The sequence below is a fragment of the Lepisma saccharinum genome, chromosome 7, assembly GCF_977018435.1.
Source record: "Lepisma saccharinum chromosome 7, izLepSacc3.1, whole genome shotgun sequence".
Lineage (NCBI taxonomy): Eukaryota > Metazoa > Arthropoda > Insecta > Zygentoma > Lepismatidae > Lepisma > Lepisma saccharinum.
Genome location: NC_139235.1, coordinates 68645191 through 68664339, shown reverse-complemented (window position 1 = coordinate 68664339; position 19149 = coordinate 68645191).

Here is a 19149-nt window from a genome sequence, read left to right as displayed (position 1 = left end):
GATGCCAAGAAAAATAGGGCAGAATTAGATGAGCAGAGGCGCCATAACCTGGCAATGGAGAAAAAAGGCAAAGGTGTTAAGAGAGCCATGAGTAAGTTTAAAAAAAACAAGAGCCGCTTACAAACCAAGATATTGAAGCTTTAATCAAGCCACTGGGCATCAAACATTTTAGGGGTGTGTACATGTCTGATTCTTTACCGGAACAACCACTCAACAAAGAGTGTGGCATTGTTAATTTGGATGAGTACAAAAATCAGGGCACTCACTGGATCTGTTATCTTAAATATTTAAAAAATGAGGCATTTGTGTTTGATTCATTTGGAGGTGTTCCACCTGAAAATTTAGTAAAATATCTAAATTCATCTAATCTTTATTACAATAATGCCCGTGTTCAAAACTTCAAAGATGTTAATTGCGGACATTTGTGTTTATCTGTTCTTAGATATATGTCTCAAATAAATAAACCATCAATTGAAGATTTTCAAAAGGCCTTGTGGTATTTAAAACATCATGGGGGTATTCCATCTCACCAGCCAAAATTCAATATTGAAACTCAAATTACATGATGATATAGTGTATCCCAAAACAATAGCTCTCAGAGCATTTTACGGCATGTACCTAATCCCTAATATTACACACCACAACAACAAAATTGCAGTAGGGGATCAAAAAATTGTCATCACTCCAGGGCAGTATAATCTGTCCACTCTAAATGCTCAATTACCCAGAGGTGTAGTGTTAAGTCAAAATTCTGTCACTCACAGAGTAGAGATTGTGTCTGCTACAGAAACAGTGGATCTGGGTACTATAGGAGAGCTGTTAGGATTTGAGAACAACACAAAACTTGAACCAGGCATCAAACACACTGCTATGAATATACCCAAATTCTTGGCCATAGAGACTCTGAATATTCACTGTAATGTGGCCGAGGGTATGATCACCAAATCAAATAGTATAGGCACTCACAAACAAACTGGCATCATTGCAACATTCAAACCTAATTCCGAATTTATGGAGCCAATCATCTACAATCCATCCCCAACATTATATTTTCCTGTGTGCCATAACAGAATAGATTATATTGAATTGATGGTCACTAATGAAAAAGAAGAATTAGTTGATTTTGCTGGAGCCACAACAACTGCTATCATAGAGATTAATATTTAAATAAAAATACATACAATGGAAAATATTGAGAGTTATGAGCTACAATCATTCCCCCCAAACAGGAGGACATTTGCAAATTTAAATCAACCCAACACGGAAATAGAGGTTGATCTTGATGTAGGGGACGGCTTTATACACCCCCACAGAGCAGATCTATACATCAAATTTGATGTTGTAAAGCTCGATGGTACAGATTACCCTGCAAATTCAAACATAAGACTTGTAGACAATTTTGTGCCGCATCTGTTCTCTGAAATTGAGATCAGAAAGCATGGTGTTGTTATAAACAGAATAGATTATCCCGGCATTACCTCCACAGCTTTGGCCACACTAAAATTATCCAAAACCGAGGCTTCATACTACCAAATAGGTGGATTTGAGGCTGGTGATAAAATATTATCTAAGAGCCACACAGTGCTGTTCCCCATGCGCCTGTTGCCAGGATTCTTCTCGGATTACAAAGAAATTATGTGGAAGGGTAGTTTAAGAATTACATTTAGAAGAGCTGCAAATGATAATAATGCATTGATGAGGTACAGCACATTAAACTCTACAGGAGAAGCTCTGCCTAATACCCTACCTGATGCAGGCAAATGCATTATTCAGACTATGGAGCTAAGAATCCCTGTTGTTGAATATGAGGCCAGTTACGCTCTTAAATACAAAGCTGATATCCTAAAAAATCCACAGATTCCCCTGCAATTTTACACATATCAATGCGTACAGAAGGTTGCCTCTGGTACTTATTATGAATTTGATGCCACAAATTCATTCTCCAGTATTCAATTTGACATGCCCGATTTTGTAGTGGTACTGTTTCAGACCGGGAGACACAATAATCAGGAAAAAAATTCAAGTAGATTTAATAACTGCAACATCAAGAACATATATCTTAAAAATGGTAGAAATGAGGTTTTTCCTAGAGAAAATTACAATTTAGACATTTCCAAGGATGATTTTCTCAAGTTATATGAAGCTTTTTCGGCTTTCAAGCGCGTCACTACTGGCAGTAGTGACCTGTATTATGCACCAGATGAATTCAAAGCACGGAGACCCATGTTTGTAATTAACACTTCAAAAAGGAAACAAGTTGTGGTTAATGACAGGACAAACATTAAAATTATCTGTGAATTCCACGAGGCATTACCCGATGACACCATTTGTAGTGTCATTCTCATAGGGGAAAAATCATATGTTTATGATGTAAGAAATGAAAGAGTCACAGAGCAGTTCTAGAAGCACGATTCAGGGCTTCCCCCATGGCGCAGTGGTAGCGTCATTGCCTTGTAATCAAGGGGTCCCAGGTTCGATACCCGGTGGAGGCACAAGTGGTTCGGATCCTACTTTAAAACTGTAGGGCCAGTCCCGATTAGCCTTACTGTGCATAAAATGGACTTAAAACAGCAACTCGAACTAGAAACACAATTCAAACACAAAGGCCCTTTGGATATAAAACAATACTTTACCGTCAGAAAATATATTACCTACCCATTTTATACCACCTCTGCTCGTGGCAGATACCTACCCAAAATACAATACATTTGCCAAAAGTTGAAATACAGAAATATTGCAATAATTATTCTGTAAGTTACAGACTTATGTACAACAAGACCAAGCCTAAATGCAATTCAGTTTGCAATGACAATATCCAGGAATTTCCTCAATATGATGAATAGTCCCTAAAAGGGGGCATAGTGTAGATAAGAGTTTCTCTTTGAGTTCCATGACAAATGACATGTAATTTCCCTCGGAAAAGGCACAGTACAGGTAATATCAATAGATATAATCACTCAGGCATACAGAAAGAAGGCAATTACTATTTGATGATGAATAACTCTGAAAAGACGCAATATAGATTATATCTGTTGGCATACAACTCACGGGCATGCAATAATTTATTGTTGGCCGAAACATGGGACTGATCAAAAGATTGGAAAGAACATGCAATGTTTACCTGACCTCCATTCTATTGTATCGATCAGGCAGTTTCGCCCGTATTGTTCAGCTGATATTTTACCGAGATAACAAAACTCTGGTGATTCTTAATAGAGAATAATTTTGCTCTGTTGTATAACATTTTTACCAGGTTTAAGATCTGGGAGCTATCAACTAGCTCAAAATCTCACGTATGGAGTGCCACATCTCTCAGGACTCGAACCCAAAGCCCCTTGTTTACAAAACTACAATATTAACATTTTGCCATCAGATTTTATGAGGACTCAAACCCGAACCTTTTGATTACAAGGCAATACACCACACTCCACTCAGTCTCAGAACCCAATAGATATCAATTCAAGATTCCTGGGATTTTGACAGAAAAACATACTATAAGCTTAATTTCTGGTGTAGCCAAAAATTGACAAGCTTATGAACAAAAATCTGGCTGATGCAACTTTTGTAAGTATGTGCAAATCAATCTGAAGAGCTCGTACTTTCTGAAAAATTCCCGAGGGCATTTTTTACAAAAATCTTGAATTAGACGGGGTTCCACACCTGCTCAAAAAACTCATATGGGCATGTTGAGCAAGTTTTAAGTGTAGCAAATCTGCTGGAGCAGGGTTCGTACTTTCTCGCACTGTCCGTACCGTAAATACCACTACTCATGATGTTATATGCCTCTTCAAATTATTAATGGTAATATGTATACCGCACCTGGGACATGATTTTTTAGCGGTTACACGCTTGCCTGGCACGCAGGTGCGACAATGTCTTGCAAAACGTTTGCTTGATATGGTTCTCTTGCACACAGGACAACTTTTCATGGAGCGCATTTTTTTGGGGGGGTATGTTTATTTATATGTGATCTGTTGGTGGTAGAGTGTTTACAAAAAAATGCATTACGAGAAAAATTTTGTAGGCTAATTCTAATTAGTGTTAGTTTGAGGGGTTTATTTATATATGGGTGGCGTTGTTTTCCTCAAATATGTGTTTTAATAGTTTGAGAAAAAAAAAAACACGTGAAACTCTACAGAGGTGCGGTAATCTATAACCGCAGCCATTAGAAAACTTTTACATTTTTGGTTGGGCACCACGCACCCTGGCGAGGTTATAGGGGCCAGGCCTCCTAAAAACAACAATTATTATTATTTTGTTTGTTTGTTTGTGTTACAATACATACGCGCGCGCGTGCGTGCGTGTGTGTGGCACATCGTTCCCCCGAGAGAGGTTTACAAAGGTCACGATATACGGAGTTGGAAAATTACGATATGGCGCATTCGCTCGTTACTGTTGCCAGCCATGGGTCTCTCTCTCTCTCTTCATCTTACACCAACGTTGGCATCTCTATTTTTTTTTAGTTGTAAGTAAATTGCCAACACACTCTAGTTAATAATACTACATATTATACACACACACGCACACACATACTGCGTTGCCATCCACCCATCTCTCTCTCTTTTACAGCAGTGTCGGCTCTCCTTGCCCAGTGTGTGCAGGTTGGCAAAAATTGCTTTATGCGCTGTAAGGCAAGCCTCAAGCAAAGTTGCCAGCTCCTTGCTTTAGGTTAGGTTAGACCAAAAAAAATCTTGGTGATTTTTTTTCGAGTGAGGAGTTGGCAACACTAATCTCCACTTGAGGGCGGTCAACCGGGTTGATTGCACAAGCAAAATTGCCAGCTCCTTGCTTTAGGTTAGGTTAAAACAAAAAAAATCTTGGTGATTTTTTTTCGAGTGAGGAGTTGGCAACACTAATCTCCACTTGAGGGCAGTCAACCGGGTTGATTGCACAAGCAAAGTTGCCAGCTCCTTGCTTTAGGTTAGGTTAGAGCAAAAAAAAGCTGTAGGTAAGCTGTCGGTTGTTTAACTCTTCCCTTTCTCTTTTTTTTTCTTGTAAAAGGCTATGGCAAAAGTACCAGTGGGTTGGCAACCTTGCTTTATGCACTGTAAGGCAAGCCTCAAGCAAGGTTGCCAGCTCCTTGCTTTAGGTTAGGTTAAACCCAAAAAAAAACCTTGGTGATTTTTTCGAGTGAGGAGTTGGCAACACTGCGAGAAAATACCTCAAGCAAGGTTGCCAGCTCCTTGCTTTAGGTTAGGTTAGACCCAAAAACAAAAACCTTGGTGATTTTTTCCAGTAAGCAGCTGGCAACACTGCCAGACCAGGGGGCTCTTCGAGCCCCAAATGAGGACGTTCAACCGGGCTGATTGCACTACTCTTGTGCCTCCTCCGGGTATCGAACCCGGGAGCCCTTGATTACAAGGCAACAACGCTACCACTGCGCCATCGGGGAGGCTATAGAGAATGAGAAAAAGGAAGAAGGAGAAAAGGAGCGAGAGATATAAAGAGAAAGAGAATGGGAAGTAAGAAACAGATGAGAAACGAAAAACAGAAAAAGATAGAAAGAAGCGAAAAAAGTGACAGAGAGAGAGAGAGAGAGAAACACACACACACACACACACACACACACACACACACACACACACACACACACACACACACACACACACACACAGAAGCGAGAAACAGAGAGAAAGAGATATAGCGAAAGAAATTATAGAAAGAGATAACTGTACAATAGCGTTGAATGTAAAAGGAATATTGTGATAGGCATAATGAATTAATTAATATTAACATAAAGTCACAATATTTATATCCGAAGTGGTTACAAAACAGTTTTAATGCATAACTATTATCTGAATAATAATTATAATAATAATATTGTATAGTATATAAGTAATATAATATAGTAACTTAAAATTTTCATATCCTTGGGCTAGTGAAAATTGAATAATAATTATAATAATAATATTGTATAGTATATTAGTAATATAATATAGTAACTCTTAAGATTTTAATATCCTTGGGCTAGTGAAAATTGAACCCTTAATTTTTTGTCTACTTTACAAACATATTCACACACATGTACAGCCACGGACACTGCCGGCTTGTAACGATTCCATTGAAATTCGATGTATTCATTACAAGCCAGCAGTGTCCGTGACTGTACATAGGATATATTGTGCCATTGTAAATAGGTCAGTCAATAAGGGGGTCCAATAAGGAAAAATATTAGGGAAAGCTGGAACAAATTTTATTATCTTCAAAAAAGGGTTCTTAACAACATACTAATTTTGCACCCCTCTGCCACCCAGGATTTGGCCGCCATCTTGGAAAAATGGCGCCCAAAATCAGGTTTTTGCAAATATCTCGCTTGGAAAGTTTTTTATAGCAAGAGAGGTTATGACAAAAAATAATCTACATAAAATTCTTTACAAAAAATGTTCTGTGCATTTTTCTTCTAGGATGCGCTGTTTGGGTGCTAGCTGAGCGAGAATTTTTTTTCCCCGCTCAGTTTTGCAAGTGCGGAACTCAAGAAAACGTCTTTTCCATGATGTTTTGTAGTATTTATCTTCTATAAAACTGTACTTATTACATTTGTTCTTTCTTAGAGAACGTCATTTATGAGTTCAATTGTTTTTATCAATGCATGCAGTTATTTATGTCAGCTGTGTGCAGGAGATAATATGTCTGGTCTGAAAGAGAATATAAATCCAAATGAGCATATTGACTTTGTCCAAAAAGGTTGTTTCACAATAAAACGCCATTGTAATCAACGGGTCCCGGGTTCGATACCCGTTGTAGACACATTCCACAGTGGTTCGGATCCCACTTTAAACTGTAGGACCAGTCCCAATTAACCTTACTGTGCGTAAAGAGAACTTAAAACAACAATTCAAACCATAATATAATGATCAGAAAAGTTCTGGTCAGATATACGCGTAACAACTGAGCCGTGATGCGCTCCATTAAGAGCTGTTGTTGTTGTTGAGTTGGTGTTTTGAGTCCACTTTATGCACAGTAAGGTAATGGGGACTGGACCTACAGTTTAAAGTGGGACCCGAACCACTATGTGCCTCCACCGGGTATCGAACCCGGTGCTCCATTAAGAGCTGTGGGGAATGGCAGAGGAGTGAACAGAGTCAATGCTAAGTGGATATTTTGGCATGCTCATTAGTTTCCAGATAAAATAGATGAGCAGCATGTCGTTGCACGAAAGTCTCGTATATCAAGGGATAAGCAAGAGTTTCAGTTCTTTTGTCAGTGAGGCCTCCCCGATGGCGCAGTGATAACGTCGTCTCCTTATAATCAAGGGGTCCCAGGTTCGATACCTGGTGGAGGCACATATTGGTTCGGATCCCACTTTAAACTGTAGGTTCAGTCCTGATTAGCTTTACTGTGCGTAAAGTGAACTTAATACTCAAACTCAATCAATCTTTTGTCAATGATTCTCAACTCACTCACCATTACCTGATTTTGAGGACATAAAGTCAATGATTACGGAAGTAACAGGGATTAAGAAAAACAATCCTTCTGATGCTTATGATGTTGGAATGTCTTCCATGTTGAGTATCGTTGATAAAAATTTGGCAAATGACAAGTTTGAACAAAATAAGAGAGTTAATCACTGGAGCGGTCACTTCTGAAGTGAAAATCAGATGTGTTGTATCCAGTTGATCCAGAGTTTTTATTTAATAAATTATTTTACTAAAGAATCACAAGACTAATTCAGAGAAAACTTTAAGTACAAACTTGCCCCATACCAGTTATAGCTGATGAGGTAGGGATGTGGACAACCAAGAAGCCTTCTCTTAATGATTATCTTTGTACCACTCGCTGAGAGACAAAGAAGCTGCACCGCCAGATTCTTTGAATTATACCCTGTAAACGCCTTAAAGATTACGCAAGGGGACTTGTAGCTGTAGAAAAATTGGGCTAAAGTGTTCAATAACTTGTTCAAAATCTGACTCTGTTGCATTTACTTCTTAAGATTGGTTTCGAAGAGACACGTGCCTCTTCCGTCTGAAAGCTCCCTTCATCTACTATACTTTGTCCCGGGAATCTCTGGAACAAGGCCGCGTGTTACATTCGAGAAGGGGAGAAAGCTTGTGGGCGAGCGAAGCAGTACACGGTCTTGTAAGCGGTTAGTAGCTGAAGTCGTTTTCCCTCCACCATGCAATTACGAGCTCTCGTGTATTAGCTCTCACGTATTCATTTGTCGAGTTACTGTCTTCTCGAGTTGCTACTTGTGCAGACCCTTGTCTTCGTTCCCGGGACAGAGTATAGAAGACGAACGGAGCTTTCAGATGGAAGCAGCACATGTCTCTTGGAAACCAATTTAAGAAATAAATGCAACTTTTCGAACTGACGCGATACGTCAAGCTGCACGTGTCACCCCAACCATAACCTTCTCTATCTGAAAGCCTAATGGCTTGCTCCGGTCACGTGACTAAACGTCAGTAACTGGAGGCGAGATAGCCGCCATGTTTGATTTGCTTCTTTGGAATGAATGTTGGACCTTTTTAGTGAATATGGAATTGCAATGAAATTTTAAGAACTGTAAGCGAGTTGATATGAAGATTATGCGTAAATATACAAGAGGTATGGTGTAAAGTGTTGTGTTCTCAATTGCAGAGGTAATAATGATGAAAAAGGTAAGAGTAACGTTCACATATCTTCAAGATGTTGCCGAAAATTGGAAATATTTAAGCCAATTCCATGTGATTCATGCCCTACGAAAAGATACAGGGTAAATAACAAAGGTTTTATATTCATAAATAAATAATAGAAACAGTTTAGTTCATGATGTAAAGGTTTCATGTGTCCGGAATAGGCATCTAACATACTCATAGATTTGGTCATTTTTTCTCTTTTGTCAAAATTTCTTCTTTAGAAATATCGAATAATTTACCCTGAATTACAAACTTTGCTTAACGTTAAGATGCGTTGTTGCTTATGGTTGCAAAATAATTTGTTTCAAAATTTAGTCAGTGTTTAAAATATTAGTCACATCTACCAAAGCAGTTTGTTAGTGTAAATTTTATGCAAACATTCGATAACATATTCATATAATTTACACAAATTTTCAGTTTCAAAATATGCTTATTGAAAGAAAGCTATACAACTGGGCCAAATTGATACATGTGTACATTTACATTTTTAATTTGACCCGCCTTTATATTTCTTTAGGCTAATCGGAGGCTAATGGAAGATATATTTTACATTCAAATACAAGGGTACGATGTGTAACAAGAACTTCGATGAAATATTCGTGTGCAAAGTTATCCCAGAATATATTATTTATGTTTCAAATACAAACGTTTTCACACAGAAAGTATTTTTGTACCGAGTTATGTTCATATGAACTAAACATGTAGTAAATTTTATGAGATTGTTTTATGTAAACTGTTTCTTTTTTCTATTATTTTTCGTCTTTGTGAAGCTTCGATGTTCGTAATTTTGATACATTAAATCAGTGATAATGTTTATTGTAAGTAGTGTAAACGTATTGTTTCAAAATAATACTTGGTACGAGCTCTTTTTTTTATGGATTTAACCTCAGTGGTAGCATATTTTGACGAGTTTTTTGTTGATTTTATAGCGTTTGACGACTTTTCAGTTCAATTTTCACGGCATCTAATTTTTTTTCCACTCATACTTGGTACGAATGCCACGATCTTACGTGATATAACTTAACCTATTCATTTTTTTTTATTACGTGCTAAACTACAAGAGAGCCTCTACGTGCTTTGACAGTAGTGGAGAATAGAGAATTCAACGTCATCAAGTGAGCCACAGTGTTGCCAACCCACCCAAAGAAAATTTCACCATGGTGATATTTTACAGGCGAAGCTAACCTACCAATAGGAGTTGGCAACACTGATTAGTTGCTTCACAAACCTCTTGTTTTTTTTTTAAAACATATGATATTTCACAGGCGAGGCTAACCTACAAGTTACAAGTTGACGGCGTAGCCTTCTATAAGATGATAAGTATGCAGTAAGATGAAGAAGACGCCAGCTGGCAATAGCGGTGTTAATGCTTCCTCCTCTCTACCCCCCCTCCCTCACCGGACCTCCTCCTTTATGGCGGGAACCCCAAACGTTCTGGCGCAGTCTTTTGACCTACTTTTTATTTTACGACGTTTTTTACGGACTAAACTAACCTACAATGAGAGAAAAGTGGACAGAAAAAAAGCTCTGGCATCACTTTTTAAGCTATTTTTTACCTCCTGCAATTTTGCTCTTATGCTAACCTCGCCCTTTGACCTACTCTTGAAATGACTTACCTATAAGTCTGTCTCCTCTTACTGTAAGGTCCCCTCAGTGTAATCTACTACGACCTTACTCTCAGCGTAATCTGCCACGACCTAAAAATACGATGGTTTTTTTTTTTTTTTAACTCTCATGTGCGATCTTCTACAATGCTACGACCTAACGGGGACCTCTCTCCTACGATGTTTTTTGGGCCCCCACCTGCTACGATGTGTTTTTCTCCTCATGATGCAAAAAAAAATATGGTATTGTAGCGGTATTTTGAAATCGACTGTGCTGCGTGAAGGGGAAAAATAATCTCTTCATGTTCACTGAACAAAAATAGGAGAGCTTGGAAGAGTACTTCCTGGCTTTTCATCGAACACGGGTGAGCACATCGCGCTGCGACGCCAAGGGTCCCGGGTTCGAATCCCGGTCGGGCTTGGTTGTTTGTGAATGTCCATTCATCAATTTCATCATTTCATCACTCATCCCCATCTTCGCAAATTAGCCAAGAGGCACAAAACGCGAAGTAAAATAAATCAAATCAAATAAAAAAAAATCAAATCGAAAACGGGTGAAGATGTTCAGTTCAGACAATTGGAATGGGGGACTAATTTTCGGATGCGGATTACGCCACCTCGCAAATCCCTTATAATCCGAAAGCTCTCTGCCATATCATCTAGAGCGACTGTTCTGAACGCGATATTTAAAACTGCTCTGTGACCCTCTCGTTCTTCACGTCGTACGCGAAGGTCTTCTCTGCGACCAGGATGCCGCTGCACACGGTGTCCTCGGGCAACGGACTGTTGAACTCGCAGACGACCTTGATGTTGGTGCGATCGTTGACCACCACCTGCTTCCTCTTCGTGGTGTTGATGACGAACATCGGCCTGTGGATTTTGAATTCGCTGGGCGTGTAGTACATGTCCACGCTTCCCTCGGTCACCCTCTTGTAAGCCGAGTACGCTTCGTAAAGTTTTAGATAATCATCTTTGGTCATGTCGAGGTTGTAATTCTCGCGCGGGAACACTTCGTTCCTGCCATTCTTGAGATAAACATTCTTGATCTTGCAGTCGTCGAACTTGCTGGAATCTTTTTCCTGATTCTTGTCCCTCCCGGTCTGAAAGAGTGCAACGACGAAATCTGGCATGTCGTACTGTATGTTGTTGAACTGCGTCGTCACGTCGAATTCCATGTGACTTCCGGACGCTATTTTTTGCACGCACTGGTAACCGTGAAAGTGAATGGGCACCTGCGGACTTTTCAAGATCTCCGCTTTGTACTTGAGGGCGTAGTTCGTTTCGTATTCCACGACCGGCATTCTCAACTCCATGCTCCGGTGACGCATTTCGCTGCTTCCGGAAGTGTGTTGGGCAGCGGCGTGATACCGTCCGCGTTCAAGTTGCTGTATCGCATCAGTGCGTCGTTGTCGTTGGCCGCTCTTCGAAATGTGATTCTCAGTCCTCCCTTCCACATGATCTCCTTGTAGTCCGAGAAGACGCATGGGAAAGAGCACCGTGTGACTTCTCGTCGATATTTTGGTTCCCGCTTCGAACCCCCCCGCTTGATAGTATGCTGCGTCCGTTTTGGGTAATTTCAATGTTCCCACTGCCGTCGACGTGATGCCTGGATAATCGATTCTGTCGATGACGGTGTTGTGTTTCCTCACCTCCACCTGCAAGAACAGGTGAGGCACGAAGTTGTCCACGAGTATCAAATTTGCTGCAGCGGGGAACGCGTCTCCGCTTTCTTTCTTCACCACGTCGAATTGAAGGTAAAGGTCCGCTCTGTGAGGATGAACGAACCCGTCGCCTACGTCCACGTCGTATTCGATCTCCCGGTTCGCTTCGTTCAAATTGGCGAACGTTCGACGGTTGGGAGGGAAAGATTGCAATTCGTAACTTTCGATTTGCTCCATTTTTTTTTTCACTATGTGTGTTATTTATTATACGTCGATCTCCAGGATGGCCGTCGTAGTGGCACCTGCTAAATCCACCACCTCTGCTTTCTCGTTCGTCACCACCAACTCTATGTTGTCTATGCGGTTGCGACATACTGGAAAATAGATCGGCGAAGAGGGTGTGTAGATGATCGGTTCCATGAATTCGGAACTGGGTTTGAACGTGGGTATGATTCCCGTCTGCTTGTGACTTCCCAACAATCCCCCGTCAGATTTCGTGATCATGCCTTCCGCTACGTTGCAGTGTACGTTCAAAGTTTCCATGGCCAAGAATTTAGGAATGTTTGCTCCCGTGTGCTTGATGCCAGCTTCGAGTTTGGTGTTGTTCTCGAAACCTAAAAGTTCTCCTATGGTGCCCAGGTCCACGGTCTCCGTCGCGGACACGATTTCCACTCTGTGCGTGACCGAATTTTGAGAAAGGTACGTGCCTTTGGGTAATTGAGCTTGCAAAGTAGAAAGATTGTATTGACCTGGCGTGACGACGATATGTTCGCTTCCGACGCTAATTTTGTTGTTGTGCTGCGTGACGTTAGGTATGAGGTACATGCTGTAGAATGCACGTAAAGCTACGGATTTAGGATAGACGATGTCGTCGTGCAGCGTGAGTTTCAAGATCGAAGATTCGCTCGTGAGATGGAACACGCCCATCGTGATGCTTTAGGTTCCACAATGCTTTCTGGAAATCTTCCACCTGTGGCTTATTTATTTTAGAGAGAAACGCGAGCATGGAGAGACAGAGATGACCGCAGTTCACGTCTCCGACATTTTGAATGCGTTCGTCGTTGTAGTATATAGGTTTGTTCGTTTTCAGATAATGAATTAAATTTGTAGGTGGAACACCTCCGAAAGAATCGAAAACGAATGCTTTATCATTTTTGTGGTAACATATCCAATGCGTGCCTGGATTTTCTTGACTGTCCAAGTTGACTACTCCACATTCTCTATTTTTAACGGTTGAAGGTAACGAGTCGGACATGAAAACGCCTCTGAAGTGTTTGATTTGTAATGGTTTGATCAGAGATTCAATGTCTCGGTTGGTGAGTGCTGTTTCTTTTTTTTAAACTTCCTCATGACCCCCTTCCCCTTCTTCTCCATGGCCAGATTGTGACGTTTCTGTTCTTCCAATTCCGCCTTGTTCTTCTTCGAGTCGATTACGGTTTTCGCAATGGCGGCGCTACCCCCAGCCAAACTTCCAACGGCCCCCAATGCTGCCAGGATGGCCGGGATGCTGAATAAGAAACCTCCGATCTTTTGCTGTTTTCGCGAACGCTGCAATCTTTTCAATTGAGGTGTGCTGAGCAGCAATTTCATTCCGTGTCCTTTGGACAAGCAAGAACGTTTCTTCTCGCGTGGTTTCTTGGTGAGTAAACCATCAGGGCACCTAGATTTTTTAAATTCGAATATGGTATTTGGTACACTACGCCCTTGGGTTTCATTTTTTTTTGATGCTATGTTATCTGGGAAAGAGAACAACCGGTGTGTGTTATTTATATCGTCTCACTCAACACAACTGTGGCGGTGTGTTATTTATATATATGTATTCTGGGAAAGAAAAAAGTTTTTGCTTCGCCTAATGCTATCATGTGGTTTACAAGATCGTCAGTTTCAATGTTCGACGCGTACCAGTCTTCGGTAAATCATCTTCTCCCCTGCCTCCACTCGTGCAGCTCGTCTAACCTATCGTCAATTTTTTTGTCTGCAACTCGAAAGAGAGTCTCGGGATCGGAACATTTTTTCATTCCGCTTATTTCTCGGAGGTGATCCATTAAAATCATTTTGCACGGTGAACAAAATTCTGGCGTTACTTTACACAAGTCTATGAGTTTAGTTACATCCCCGTCGAACGTGAACGTAAATATTTTGTGCAACACTTCGAGAGGAAGTTGAGTTATACAAGTTGTCATTTTTCATGGTATGTTATTTATATATATATATATATATATATATATATATATATATATATATATATTCCGGGTGTGTCTGTGATTAAACAAATTCTATTACGTGCTTCGTTTTCTTACCAAGTTCCTTTGTCCCCTTGTACACGATTCGAGTTTTGTTCTCGATTAAAATAGATAGCTTCTCGTCGGATAACATGATAGCGTATCGATCTGGTAAGAAAAAGACTGTATTGTCTGTTGAGCAACAGACGCACCTTGGGACCATACTGGGTAGAAACAATTGAACCGGAAGTTATCGTGTAAGGTTTGTCCACTTCCAATTCCTGAATTTTTACATATTCGACTGATGAATTTAGCATTTGTTTTAATGCTTGGGCGTCTAGTGATTGTTTACTCATTTTTTTTTAAGAGATGACAAACACAACTGGAGTTTTTTTCACGTAGTGTTATTTATATAGCGAAGAAATTTTTTCCACGGTTCGAATTTTTTTTTTATTTCTACACTCCCCATCCAAATTTTTGTTTCGTGTTCATGGCGATGGTGGTGCCCAGTGCTGCAACTCTTTCACCCAAAGAAGCGTCTCTGCTGACGAATCTTTCGAAAGCGGCATGTTCCAATTTCTTGTCTGCTTCGTGACGTGCATCCAGATCGGTGCGAGTGTTGTAAGCGATGTCGTGAGCTTTGCATGCCGCGTCCAACGGATTCACACCCTTGTCTCCTATCTCCAATCTTTTCTCGAGTTTGGTACCCGGTCCGCAGTACTGGTAGCCAGGTAAATGCATCTCGAAAGGTAACTTGTTGATGATGTCGTTCACGAGTCCCTTTCCTTCGGCCACGTTCCAGAATCTCGGAGGCAGCGTGTTGATAATTTTGATCAGGTAGCCGATGCCCTTGTCGTCGTTCACGATGAAGTTGGAAAGTTTGTTGCTGATCATGTCCACGATGCCAACCTTCTCGTTGTAGAAATTACGATTGCCTGCATTCTCTTCGCCGGCTATCACTAACAATCTGTCGATGAGTTTTCTCACGTCGTCCACCCAAACGAATTCTTTGGGTAACGTGTTGTAGCGTTTGACCCCGCTTCCACTCTTCACCTCGTTCCAAATCGGTTTGATGAGATTCCTGTACTTCTCACCGCTGCTCGATTTCACCCTATTCTGCGAGGCATCGTTGTTCTGGTACATGGCATCCGTCATGATTAGAATTTCCCTGTAACTCTGGTAATCCTCGTCGGTGTAATCTTTCGGCTGCTTTTTGGCAACGAGTTCCCACAGTCCCACCGTACCCGGATACCTGGTCCAACTATTCTTATCGCCTAAATTAACTTTAATGTCGTTGCCTTCGAAGGTGACTTTCGATTTCCCAATCTTCCAAATCACACCCTCGTTGATTTCCATGCTCGGATACAATCCGAACACTTCATCCTTGTCGAATTTCCCCGTGCTCAGGTAGTCTCGTGCCAAAGGTCCCAACTCGATCTTATCCGAAGAAGAGGTACTGCTTATGGCTCGATGTCGTGGTACGTCCTTCAGTTCGAACGGCGTCGAAGGAATGCTTGAAATGGGCGTGGGTACAGTGTAACTTTTAGCTGCAAGTGGTACGAGTTCGTTGATCAAATTTTTATTTTGTTCCGTGACACCTTTAATTTCTTTACCTAGATCGCTGATGGCATCGATCACAGATTGATCTTGACGTTTCTTCTCTTTGTAGAATCCGCGATTCTCGGATTTCCAACCTTTGAAGCGTTTCGCGAGGTAATCGCGAAGCTTAAGATTTTCGTCTTCGATTTTTCGTTTCGTCATAACGTTATTTATACACGTCGTTTCTCACAACGTTGCAACGTTTAGAAAGTCGTTGATTTTGTTTCTGTATTTTCCGTCGTTGGGTTTCCTCGTCATGTCGATCGTCGCGAATCCGAAATCGTCACTGTTCCAGCAAGAAGAGCAGCGTTCCGAAAATTGATTGTAGTTCATGTCTCCGCCTACGTAGTCATCGTACGCGTGCTTGAGGTTAGTGTGATCTTGACGAAACAAACACATGAAATTAGCGTTGTCGCGTAGTAACTGTTTTGGAATTTTGGAAAACGTTTGAGCTAAGTAAAAGCAATCCATTCCTTTGTGACGACCTTGCGTGAAAAAGTTGCGAATTTCATTTTGATTTTCCAGGATGACGTCGTCGAACACAACGACTGAATTTTCACGACAATCGTCGAGTGGTTTTATTTCCGAAGCGAACGTTGCAATGTCCAGACCATCGTACAGATTCATCAGTTGCTGGTATTTGGATTGCTCCAAACCTTTCGAGAACACGTACAGGTGCCTGTTCTTCCAATCTAACCAATTCGGTGCGAGGAGAAAATTGTCCACGAGCAGTGTCGTTTTCCTACACCCTGAAGCATCCGCTGTCGGGAAGCAACTCGCCGTTCTTTTTTTTCGTTTGACTTTCCGAATCCGGTACACGCTTCACCACGTTCCACGTACTCACAAGATCACTTCGTTCGCGTCGATCCAACTCTTTTCCGGAAGTCCCAGCCATTTGACAAACAGTTTGTCACCTTTCCTACGCAATACTTTCTCGATGAGGTACGTGTCGGGGTGTTTCGTTTTAGAGAGTTCCTCTTCGTAAAATCTTCCTTTCAAAATCTCGCCGCTACTATCCTTTATTATATACGTGTGTCGGTTTCCGGGTAAAACTCGAAACACCGTAAAAAGTTCCATGCTCCAATTTTTTGTGAATCCCTTCTCGAAGGTGCGTTTGAATTTGCTGATTTTCACCTGGTCTCCAATTTTGAATTTTGATTTCTTGGTAGTCGGAGTGTACTTTGGACAGTAAACTGTAGAAATTAAACGCTGCTCGTCAGACTTCGTAACGTCAGCTTGCTTCATGCCTATCGTTCTGTGTACCGTATCCTTATAGGTGTCGACGAGTTCCGGCAGGATGTCGACCCACTTGTAATTTCCCCTAAGCGTGAATCGTTTCCACATGTGTGTTTTCAAGATTCGATTAAATCTTTCCACGATGCTGGCTTTGATGTGACTGAAAGTCGAATAATGTCGAATGTCATGTTTTTGAATAAACTTTTGGAATACGGCATTGTAGAATTCCTTCCCGTTGTCCGTGTGCAGAAACCGAGGTCGTCTGCCGCTTTCGCGAAAAATTAATTTGAATGCTTCCGTGACGCATGTTTCCGTTTTGGCTTTCAAAGGTAGAGCCCATGCGAATTTCGAAAATGTGTCTATGACGGTGAGGAGGTACTTGTTGCCCTTGTTCAATTGATGTACATTTTTCAAATTGCCGCTACTCATCTCCACGAGGTCACTTTCCCAGAGGTCATCGGTGCCCTTGGTTGCCACCGCTAAACGTTCGTAGTTGCGGCGTGCAGGTTTATGCAATTCTTCGACGATGGCTTGCCTAGACATTTTTTTTAGAGATTACGTTTGAAGAGAAGCACGAGCGTGATGGGATTCAAAGAGGGTGGCACCTCGCTCGTGTTTTGAATGATCAGCTTATCGCCGGCACTCACGTCGAAAACGGTAAGATCTTCGTCTTCGTGTATTTTATATATGTTGCGCGTTTCGTTCCAACGTGCCAGAGGAATGTTTCCTGCTTTCTGGACACCACGATTCAATATCAACGTCATGGTGGGGACGCTAGCTTTTCTGCCGTGAGACCAGTACGAAAATTCGTTTATCTGAATCGTGCCATCGAGGAGAAATTAGTAATACGGATGATAAGGATGTAACATGTACAGTTTGTTACTTTCGACGAACGTGGAGATTCTCTGTTGATTGGGTATGCTGTTGATTTCGATGGCTTGCAAGGTGAACAATTTGACGATTTTAGTATCGACGCTGAGCAGATTACTGTGAACGTGTCCAAGTTTATTTTCAATGGGCAACAAATGCTCGACTATGGTATCCGTTACGGCAGAAAATGACGGTTTGATTTTCACTTCCACGTTCAACTGCTTGTAGTTTTCGTTCAGTTCTTGCAACTTGGCACCGAAAGAGGTCAGCGTCGATTCCTGTGTGGATTCCAACACTCCAACTTGATCTCTGATGTTGACGACAATGTTCTGAAGGTTCTCAACTTGATTCAATTTCGAACTTTTCTCGGTAAGATCGTTCACGATGCTTCGCATTTCGGTAAACTGCGTGTGAAGATCCGTGACGCTCTGCGAAGTGGGCAACGGCGACACCAGCGAAGTAATTTCATCTCGAATCTGTTTCACGTTTGCCGTTTCCGTTTCTAGTCGTTTCAGCATTCGAGATATGTTCCTTTTCAAAGCGTGTAATTCTTTGGAGGTGGGGAGATTGGCCACCGTACTTTCGAGATCGCTCAATGAACTTTTGATGTCTCTATAATCGGATAATGCCGTCACTGCCGTTTTCAATTTTTCCAAATCTTCCTTCGAAGGCACACTCGTCTGTAACGTTTCCAAGTCACCCTGTATGTTGTCGAGTACGTGATGAAAATGAGCAAGGTTCGATTCGACGTTCAAATTTTCTAAATATTCGATCTTCTGCTGAACCGTGCTTAACGTGTCTTGAATACTCGTCAACGCGCTTGCTTGAACGTGAATATTTTTAATTTCTTCGTTGATCAACTCCAAAGACGCCTGAAGCGTAGCGATGGTGGTTTGAATGTGTTCGAAATCTTGATAAGCCTTCAATTGAATTTTTATGTTAGCAACGCTTTTACCGATGACCTGCAATTCGTCTGAAGATGGTAGGTTTGTCATGGTATCTTCCAAAGTCTGTAACTTGGATTTAATTTCTTCCAACGTGCTGGTGAATTCTTCTTGTAGTTTAGAAACGACGACATGCAAGCGTTCTACATCAATATCATTCACGACGGTTTGAAGTTCAGAGAAATTCTTTTCAATTGCGGAAGTTCGTTCTTCGATTTCGAGTTTCAATTTTTCCAAATCTTTCGATTGAAATTGCTGTAATTTGGCCAAATCATTTTGAAGCGAATCCACGCTCAACTGTATATTTTGAACGTTGTCGTAAGAAGGTACATTAACATAATTTTTTATGAGCGTTTTCAGTTCGGAATCGATTTTCAGAATAGGATCGAGACATTGCGTTT